This window comes from Aythya ferina (assembly GCF_964211825.1).
Source record: "Aythya ferina genome assembly, chromosome: 4".
Classification (NCBI taxonomy): Eukaryota; Metazoa; Chordata; class Aves; order Anseriformes; family Anatidae; genus Aythya; species Aythya ferina.
The window spans coordinates 73,508,613-73,519,263 of record NC_140300.1 but is presented as its reverse complement, the minus strand read 5'-3'; the positions used below and the strand labels follow the sequence as shown (position 1 = coordinate 73,519,263).

At 37.4% G+C, this 10,651-nt stretch overlaps 1 long non-coding RNA gene across 1 annotated transcript; it reads right to left on the bottom strand.

Annotated features, from left to right (window-relative positions):
• Positions 1 to 1,602: 1,602 nt before the first annotated feature.
• LOC311435695 lies at positions 1,603 to 10,615 on the bottom strand. Its single transcript, XR_014692318.1, has 5 exons — positions 10,550 to 10,615; positions 8,515 to 8,687; positions 4,470 to 4,610; positions 2,913 to 3,072; positions 1,603 to 1,773 (listed from the first exon to the last, which is right to left on the bottom strand). It is a non-coding gene; the product is annotated as an uncharacterized lncRNA (long non-coding RNA).
• Between the last annotated feature and the right edge of the window lie 36 nt (positions 10,616 to 10,651).

The window sequence follows — 10,651 nt, the reverse complement described above, 5'->3', positions numbered from 1 at the left end:
TTTTTATTTTTTTTCCCAATTAGTTTTGCTCTGTTTTTATTTTTAAAGTGTACACAGAATCCACAATATCTAAAAAAAAAGAAAAAGCCACCACTGAAATATTTTCTTAGAAATTAGTGAGCTAATCTGTCAATGGAAAGTTATTTTGTGCCACTGAGTTTTTTAAAATAAGACTATCTATGACATTTGTGATATTGCCCATGTGTACTCCACTCTTGCTCAAAAAGGCATCTGGCTAATTCTTTTTAAGAATAAATTTTGCAGGAAGGGTATTTTATTTTTCTTCTCACACAGAAACAAGTTTGATATGGGAATCAGAATAACTTGCTCGACCTGTTGTGACTGAATAGTGATTAGTAACTGAAACCTACACTTCATTTGTTTCAGCTGAAAACTGAATGCAAAAAGGGAAGAAATCTCCTATCCCGTTTGATTGCACATCTCCTGGTTGATTATCTCCTACCATATTTCCAGCAGGAGATAGTGGCAAGAGAGGTGTGACACTGTACGTGGCCAGCAAGAGAAGGTTGTCTCTGTAGTTCAGTCATCAAGTGTTATATCCTTCTTTCACTAGTCATCTCTAATCCAAACTCCCAAATGCCCATCTGATTAGCAACTGGTTGTTAGGAGCCAAAATGAGCTCCAGAATTACCTTCAGAGCATTCTATTTTCATCCTTATATCCTGTAAAATTTCTAGACTCAGTTCAAGACTAGGATGTGGAAAGACAGTGAAAATGGTTTGAAGAAATGAGATGATGAGTCAGTTACAGAGAAGTTCACTGAGGAACAGAGAGGGTGTACAGAAAGGAAATGGAAAGGGAAAGGTGTGGAAAGGATGCTAAATAGTATGAAAATAACTTTTGTTATTGTGACATTTAATTATTTTGCTTTGGTATTATTTTTTTCTATTTCAACACTGGAAGAAAATAAGGATGGCAGTACTTTACCTACCCTTGTCAGGATCAGTTCCTATATCTTATGGTAGATTAAAATTACCTATCTCTATTTTACAATTTCAGCTGTTATCCATAAAATATTACAGTCTCAGAAGTAAGTTGAAAACACCATAGAGATGACTATGTGTTTGATTTAAACCTGTTAGCACAGGATACTACAGTAGGCCATAGAAGGAAGGAGCTTGGTATCACCTGTTCACAAGACTTGGCTGTTTTTCAATGAATTACTATCCTTAATCTCTCCAGGCTGTTGACACAAACATCTACCTTGCTGTTTCAGAGCTGTCACCCAAACCGAAATTTAATTTAGTTGTTCTGATACTGTTTTTGATATGACAAGCTGTCATCTCAATATATCTAAAAAAAAAAAAAAAAAGAAGATTCCTCCCTTTCCACTTTTTCAGTAATCTTCCACCTCTTAACTTTTATCAGGGTGTTTTTTCCTAGATAACTCTTCTTTACACTCAAGGCTTGTGACTGCTTTTCATGGCACGTAGTTAGGATGCAGACTTCCCCTTCTGACATCTATCCATAAAATGAAACTTGAGTATCTACCATATCCTTGGCCAAGGCAAATTTAACCAACAAATACCTACCCAGATATTTGTTGCTGGTGCTGCTAAGACCATCTTCCCAGTTCTTTGCTCCACCAATGGCTGTTTTCTCTGTGCACTCCCCTTCTCTGTAATGCCAGACACAAGCTGTATGTCTTTACTTTTAGAGCTCTTCACCATGATCCATGACCATTCATTATCAAATGATTGATTTCTGCCTTGTGTCTTTAGTCTGCTGTCAGATCCAGTCTCTCTCATATTCCTGTTAGACACAGACATACTTATCTTCATACTTTTATCTTTAAAACTCTCCTTGGAGGTGTGTTCTACCACTGCACAGAGTTCTACTTGCTACTTGTTCCCCCCAGTTTTCACCCACCTGTTCTTTCTTTTCAGGTACTTGGCTATTGAAAATGGTTGACTGCAGGGTCTTGTCTTTTGTTCACAACTGGTAAAGCAAGCAACCAAGGCCAGGACCCTGGCCCATGCCTAGTCTCTGATTCATGGTGTTAGTAAAAATAAACAATGATAATGAAAAAAAAACCAATAATAATAACAACAATGACAATAAGAGAACTGAAGGAGGCCTTAGACATTTAATACTAAATTCACTTCACTGCAGTTGTCAGCATAAAAAGTACTAAAAATAGCAAGGAAACGTGTGTGTGTGGAGGGAATAGGAGGGAACAAAACCAAGTGAAATAAAAATCATGTTTTAAGGTGATATTTTATATTTTCTTTCTAAACTAATCCAGGTCACAAAACAAAACCACAAGCCAAACAAACAAGCAAGAGCTAAAAGCAAGGAAGAAAATAAACAGTCATAAGAAATGAGAGGAAAACATGCAGATGATACAGAGCTTGTCAGACAGAAATAATAATACAAAGCCAGGAAATTGTTGTCCGCTAGCGACGACTTTGGCCCACAGTCATGCATAGCACTGCTTAAGCCACTTACCAATTTAGTTTGGATAGCTAACTGTAATATATGTTATAGTAATAGCTTTTATATTTATATTTACTTATTTTTTTAATATGAATTCCACTTGCAAAGCTTAAGGAAAACATCTTTCTGAAATCATTTATCTATGGTGGATGTTGATTTGATGCAGAACTAGCTCACTTTTATTGCTTTTCACCTCTTCATCTCTGACATCAGTGGGATATAACCATCTGTGTAACTACCCAAATATATCTGTGAGAAAAAGTCTATGCCAGAAAATAATATTACAATACTGCCCAACATCCCCTTAAGCAAGGAAGTTGAGTGACGCAAATGTCTCTCTTTCCCTCCTCTGTGCCCACACAAGAGGGCTGGAGACAGATGAGCACCTGGCTTTGAATGTCTGTCTTGCACCAAGCTACCTCGGCTTTATTGGGACCTTTGTCCCTGGTGCTTACCTTGGAGTTTGCCAGGTCTCTTGTACCTGCCTCTTGGAGCAGATGTTAAGAGATTTCTTTTATTATCTCTTTAAGTCCTGTGGAACTTGTATTCCATTCTGAAAGTGTGAATTTTGGAGCTCTGGAGGTTGTTCTTCCATTGAGTTTTATGCATGCTTGGCTATGACAAAAAGAAAAAAGAAAAATAAAAAAGAGGAAAAGATGAAAATTAAAAAGAAAATCAGCCTCAACAGCAGATTTCTGGAATAACATACTGCCTTTAGACGTAAAACTGGAATGTTTCACTGTAGTATTAATATGACAAACAAAATCAAACCCAAACAATTCAAATGACATTAATAGTTGATGTACAAACACGTTTAAGAAACAGCAAGAATTTAGGACTAAATAAAAGCAGAAGTAAGGAGAGACAGCTGGAAGAGAAGAACAAGAAGGCTTGAAAGTTTGTGCCAACAAATGATAAAGTATAGCTTTTACAAGTCTACTTTCTTTATTCTCTATTCAAATAAAAAAAGTATTTTGCTACTGACAGTAACATCTATGCACTAACACTAAAAATACACTGTCTGTGTGATCTTTAGCTTTTTATTCAGCACTGCTTGTGTGAAATATATGTAAAAATAATCCAGTGTGTTGTGCTTAAACTTAAGTTTCTTTCTATAAAAGTGTAAGACTCTGACCTGTATCTTTTCCACTAATGAGTAATCTACTCATTACTCTACGTTGGTCGATATCGCAAAGGTATTTCAAAGCACTGCAGACACATTCATTTATCAATGGGAAAATTTAGGCAAATAAAAGCATGTCAAGTAAATAAGGATTAACAGGATCACGTCCTAATTTTTATCTATTATATTTAAACTGTTTTAGAACTAAAGCCTGGGAGAAAATGGGGTACATGTACATAGGAGTTCAACAGGCTCTGGAAAGCACAAAATAGAAACGTAAGAAGGTCAGAACAGTAAATTCAGAGATTGTTTATAAGCTCTGTGTTCAGTATTCATGTGCTTTACAACTGCCAACACTTTTTCAGCCTTGTCTTACTTCACAAAAGAAAAGACATAACAACAGATTGACACAACTGTATGTGTACAGGTACACATGTACATGTATGCATTTACATACAAACAGAGGAATATTTTCACACAGCATGAAGACATTGATATAATTTCATTGAAATCACCAGCCATAGATAGAACTTCAATATATCTTTGGTATGTAAAACTGAAAAGGTTCAGAAAGAACGTTTCACATTTTAAACACCATCTTTTTTTTTTTTCTTTTTTTTTTTTCTGACCATAGACGATGATGACAGCCTTACTTAAAGGACCTCTCTATTGAGGAAAGTGTATTTCTTTCTTTAGATCTTCACATTTTTGGAGCAGAAGTTGAAATCAGTAAGTTGCTCTGCCTAAAAATGATGGCTTTTTCTTTACATACTACAGAGGGGTCCAAGATACACACATGGAGCTGCACCTAAAGGACCCACCACCACTAGTCCAGAACAATCCCATTGTTTTATTTCCATGAATTATATCCCTCTCCTGTTGCACTTACCGATAGTTCAGATCTCTGTAGAAAACCATTCCTCTTTTGCAATCACAGAATCACAGAGAGAAATCTTTTCCTGGTCCAAATATGTGCATTTGTAAGTTTTTAGCACAGGCACTGTGAATCTTGGGAGCTTTGGCTGGAACACTAGAAAAGGTAACATTGTACTAGTGAAAAAAACATCTCTCCATGAGCCAAAGGTTGAAGCAGAATGCTTTATGAAACCCAGCTGGCAAATGAACAAGTGGAGATGGATCTTACACTGGGCTGTAAAGGCAGTAATGAGGAGAACACTCCAATGGTAAATTAAATCATATCGAAGCTGCATTACAAATGGCATTTTAAAAGCATTGGAGGAAGGAAAAACAATCACTATTGGTGCAAGACAGTAAACAGCACCAGTAATCACATGTATTTCACAAAAAAAAAAAAAAAAAATGGGTCTATTATTAGCACAGGAATTTTTTATATACTTGAGCTCTAAATCAGCACCAGCAGCTGAAAACGAGCAATTTCAACCTAGGTTTTGTCCCAGCTAGTAAACAAGACCAGTACAGATCAAAACAACTTTCTCATGTTGGGAATGTATGCTGCTCATCAAAAAGCACAGTGATGAGCAGCTACAGGGAGACAGTCCTACGTTAATCAATCATCAATCAGTCTTAGAAAGTGCTTATTCTGCTGTTATACAAGGATCTTCATTACTCCATGTGCACTGTTCTCGAGAGAGAAGAGATAAAGCCTTTTTCCAATGAATAAAGCAATAGTTTCCATGCAGTAAAACACATTTAATTCTAGAAGAAAAAAAAAAAAAAAAGAAAAGAAAAAAAAAAAAGAAAAAAAGGAGAAAAATAACAAACAACTTAGGTTGAAGCAGTGGTATTCATGAAGAATCTCTATATTTCTCTTTCCTGCTTCTTTAAAAAATGCAAAATTATAGCTTCACCAGATTAGGAAAGGGGAAAGGGCATTTTAATCAGCAGAGAAATTCTGTTGAAGAGTTTAGAACTTAATATTCTCTTTCAAAATGAGAGGGAGAATTACAATTGTCCAAATTTTGACAGTGGAAAGAGATACAATGAGATGTGTGCCCTTTCAGAGTAAGCAGAGGGCTATTTTAAGCTCCATACGGAAAATATATAAGTATGTTAAAAAGCTGAAAAAACTAAAAAGTTATCAGTTTAAGCTAAAGGTTAAGTATTGAAACAAAATGTGTATAACTCCTCAGTATAAATGCAAAATCAGAGTGCAAAAAATGGCTTAAATCTGCCGTTGAGTTTTTTTGTATTACAATTCATAACTTTTGAGGTCTTCAGATCATAATATTAAATCCCCTGGAAAAGAGGGGTGGAGAGAGAAAAATCATTTCTGCTGTTTATTTTTGAAGCATAGGCATTTTCTTCCCCCTAAGTGAGCCTACAATCACCCTGGCACCTATTCTGCACCACTGAATAACAACTGGATGCTCATGCTTGGAAAGATGGGTGAGGGAAGCAATTTAAAATTTATTTTCATAGTGGAAAATAGGTTTTGCCAAAATAGTTTCAGTTTATGAAAGGACAGAACAGCTGTATTTGGTTTATAATAAATCTTTCACAAATCAGTAAAAGCAAATAGACAGCACAACTGTAACCCATAAAAGTGGAAAATATTAAACAACAGACAGTGAAGTTGTTAAACTTTCCCACAGATGCTGTTGGTAAAAAGCCTCTGCAGAATACGTACATGAAATGTGCATGAAAAGCAAACCTGAAGGCAGGGGGCATTGGAATGAGACAGAAATACTTATTAGAGCAATATCCTATTAAGGTGGCTATTCTGGGTATGGAGGAAGGTGTCTCCAGCAGTTTCCTACTCCTATTACTGAATGTTAGTGCAGAATAATTACTTGCTTGCCAAAAATATCAGGACATTGACCCTGCAGACTTATTGAATTCGTACTGCTTGCCTCCAGGCCATGTCGGGGGTTATTCAATTTTGCCTGAGGAGGACAATCTATTATGAGAGATGAGTCAAGAAGGCATCTTCCCTGATTGCCCACCAAAACCATTATCGCGGCGTAGAGAGGCCATGAGCAGCGAGTGGGCAAACGAGGCAGCGCTGATCCCGATTACCGGGGGACCAGACACAATTTGCATCACGAGCAGCAGCGCGGCTCGGGGCAATCAGCCAGGGACGGGGCCGCAGCCTGCACACACCCCGGTGTTCACAGCGCGAGTGCCGCGCTGCTAATTGCTTCTGCTTGGCCTGGCACGGAGGAGGCTGATTGGCTTGATCTGCAGCTGGATGCATGTTCTTACACCGACAAAACCCCACAAGAAATTATCCTCAAAGGGGAAAGGAAATGTTAAGGTGCAACACATTCCTACACCTCTGACACTGCCTCTTGTTATGGCGTAATTGTTTGATGTCGACACTGTTCAGGAACTTAATGAGACAGAGTCAACCCACAGCTCCATCTAAAGAAAACAGACTAACAAAACCAGCAAAAATGTTTCCATGGAGTTAGACATGCAAGCAAACAAACAATAACAAAGCCCCACAGGATTCATAATTTTTTAAATATATGTAAATATACTTTTATATTTTTTTAAATATATATACATATATATGCCACAAACTTGCCCCAGAACCTGACAATATCAATGGGAACCTTTACAGTGGCCTTCAACCACTTTAAACTAGGCCCCCTAGAATTAAGGTCATATTCTCACAAGCTGTAAACAGGTTCTTCACCTTTGAAAAGAGCAGTGCTGTAGTACATACCTGAATACAGTCGCTTAATTTACGGAACTAATTGGACATGTAAAATAAATCAATGTTTTCCAGTTCTCAGAGGATACGCTATTCCCAATATTGCTCAGTGCTAGTGAAATTGATCTAAGACCTGCCTCAAAGCAAAATGAACCCACTGGAAAGGCTATGTGTCTCATTTAAATGTGTTGGGTATTTATATTTCAAACACTTTAAAAACTGCTTGTTGGAAAACAGAAACTTAGTGTAGGAATTTATGTGAAAACATAGTTATGAGCACAGAAAAATGCAACTGTTTACTTAATCCTGTTACCAGAAAAGTGGAGAATCCTCCTCCCGGCATTTTATCTTCCCCTCCCTTTCCCCCCACCCCCAACATTTTGGGTAGTCTGGAAATTTGAAATTGTGACTGAAAGCTGTTGTCTTAATAAAACCATTTCACAATTCCAATCCTAACACCTAACATCTAAGAAATATTTTTGCCTAGATTTTAAATTTAGTTGAAGCCTACATCCACTAAACTAACAATATGAGAATTAGATAATAACTTGAACACAACAACAACACCCCACCACACTTTACATTCCTTTGTTGCCTATGTTAAGATAAATTGCCTTGTTTAAAAAGAGAATTTGAGAGAACAGGAAATTCTATTATTCATGGATCACCAAAAAACAAGAGTGAGGCAAGCCATACATGAACTTAGTCCAAAGTATTCTGCCATGATCACTGCCACTAGTCTCTGAGGACTGTTTGATGAGCAAAGTGAAACCACCTCTTGAAACCACAGCCAGGATTACTGTGAGGGCAAACAAAGGAAGATGAAGACATTGTGCCAGTCTTGTCTGCAGGGAGTAATAGAAGCCCATGTTTAAGGGTTTGGCTTAATATCCCTGGGCGTATTAAGCTTGACAAAGTCAGTACTTTCCTCATGAAAACTCAATCACATAATTGACTGCTGTCCTTAAAACAAAAATCAAACTGCTCATACCAACATTTTCCATTCACTTACTCCCGTCATGAAGCAGAAGAACAGTAACCATCAGGTTGTTGCAGGAAGACTCATATCTTCCCTCCATTCAGGGTCATCTGCATCAGCCCCACTTTGATATCTCCATTTGGGATATCTAAGATGTGCATTTGTGTTATATCTAAGATATAATGATGCCAGGTGGTTCAGTTCAGGCCCTTGATCACATCATACAACACTATTATATGGAACTATTACAGAACTATTATAAAACATAAAGCAATCACTGAAAATCATTCAAACCCTTCTCTGAAGAAGCATTCTTACTTTTCTCCTTGGGTTTTCTGGAGTGAGTATTGTAACATCAGATGGATGACTTCAAATCCTGGAACAACTTTTGCCTGAAGTGAACTGAGGGGCCTCTGGCTAAGATCCTCCATGATACATTTTTTCTGTGTTCCAGAGCACAACATATCCCATGCACTGAATGAATAAAAGTTCTTAAGAAAAATATTACAATAATGAGATAACAAAAATAATAACGTTTTGCATTCTCAGTTGGTGTTTATTCAGTTGAAAGCTAAATCCCAATTACATGCATGAAAGAACTATATTAAGGAAGTCTCCATTTTAATATTTACTAACTTCTTAGTGCCTGACTTGGCAGCCATTGCAACATTTTTTCAGCCATAGGGGTTTTTGAAGGCTTTGCTCTCTTTGAGCAGGATTGGCTAAAGATCTGGATGGATTTCCTTTGTTTTGCTTTCAAGACAGCTAATGAAGGAAAGTGCTCTGTTGAGCCTCATTCAAAGGCTTTCTCAGCCATACTGATTGTCAGGATACCTTGCCCACACCAGGGAGAAATATCCAGGTAAGGGAAGGCACAGGCTGCATCTTTTACCTTAAATCCTGTGGAGAAAGAGAAGCAAACAGCTAGCCAATGCATTTTGTAAATGAGTATTTTTTGTAGGTAGGAGAGAGCAGCACAGAAAAACTAACTTTCCTGACTCCCTGCTCTTCTTTGTTCAGCTTCTTTTGGTCTGCTGGGAGGGCAGGATGTCACACTTGAGGAGAGTTATGGTGCCAAATGATTCTGGATTTGCCAACATAAAGATTACCTTCCTAGTACATTTAGCACAATCTGCTAGCATTAAATACTAAACCCCAAGTATTTTGTTTAGTCTCTACACAAATACGATCTATCCACCTTTTCCACAGAGACCACACCAATTCAGAGCTCAAGATCATATTGGCATCCCTCTGATCTTTACAGGTACCTGAAGATTATTGTCCAGATGTAATATATTCTTAATGATACATTTTCCATTGCAAGGCTGCCCCACCCTAGACAGAAATCAATATGCTTTAGAAAAATCTGGTGTTAGCTCCATTAGAAAATATGACTACTGGCCTTCCTAAAGAAAGACATTTAATGCAGCCTTTCTTGAAAAGGTGGTAACAGATAGGTAGGTAACATAGGGGAAGCACAACATTTCTGTGACCATTGTGGCTTCACTGTAGATGAATTTTTCAAGTGATATCCACAGTCCAGCACAATGATATCCACAGATCTGCACAAACTGCAGAAGAGAAAAATTGCAGGATAATCACATATGTTCCAGAAGGCTGTGTACCAGCAATATATAGCTGCTTATGGCAAAAATGCAAAGCTTTAATAAATCAGGAAGAACTGTTCAATCTTGTTCAAAGCTTGTTCAATCACTGACATGGGTATTTTAGAATGCACCTGACAGATTTCTTTTCCATTCCTGGCATTTTTTGCTACTTCTTTCCTACTAGGTTAATAGCCTTATTAATATCTCCAGCATTGAATACTCAAAAACTAGTATTTTGTAGTATTTCCATCCTGAGAGAGTCAGATTAATCAGAAATGACAGGACATAATAGAGTCATATTGCTTAACTCTACCCTTTACTCACACAATTCTCTTATAGAGTTATCATCCATTTGGCATGACAAAAGGCAGGAAGATTTGGCAGAGGAGGTGATGATGCTGAGCTTCTGCCTGAACCACAGACACACAGTCCTCTACTTTCTGCCATGACAGAAAAGTGCTTTTTTAGTATTTTACGTGAGATAAAGTTACTCCTTTGTGGAGACTGGCCTTTCATTTTCAAAAGCAACCTTACTCCTACCTCTGGAAGTGCCTGGAAGTCAATCAGCACCTCATCTGGAAGGATTGACTTGAAACATTGATTCTTGAGGTGCTGGATTAAGGTAGCAGGAGTGAGGCAGATTGATCCCATTTGTAGATTTGCACTCAGCTTTTATGCTATAGAAACCATTTTTACATTTTTCAACTCCTTTACTGGCCAGCTTTTTAGAGAGAAAATGATTTTACCTGGAGTCACTTTAGGCTTGGAGACAGAAGAGTGTATCTGTGGCCATTTTGAGGAGCTCATCAACTGAAAAAAATAAAATTTAACAATTCAATTAATTAATT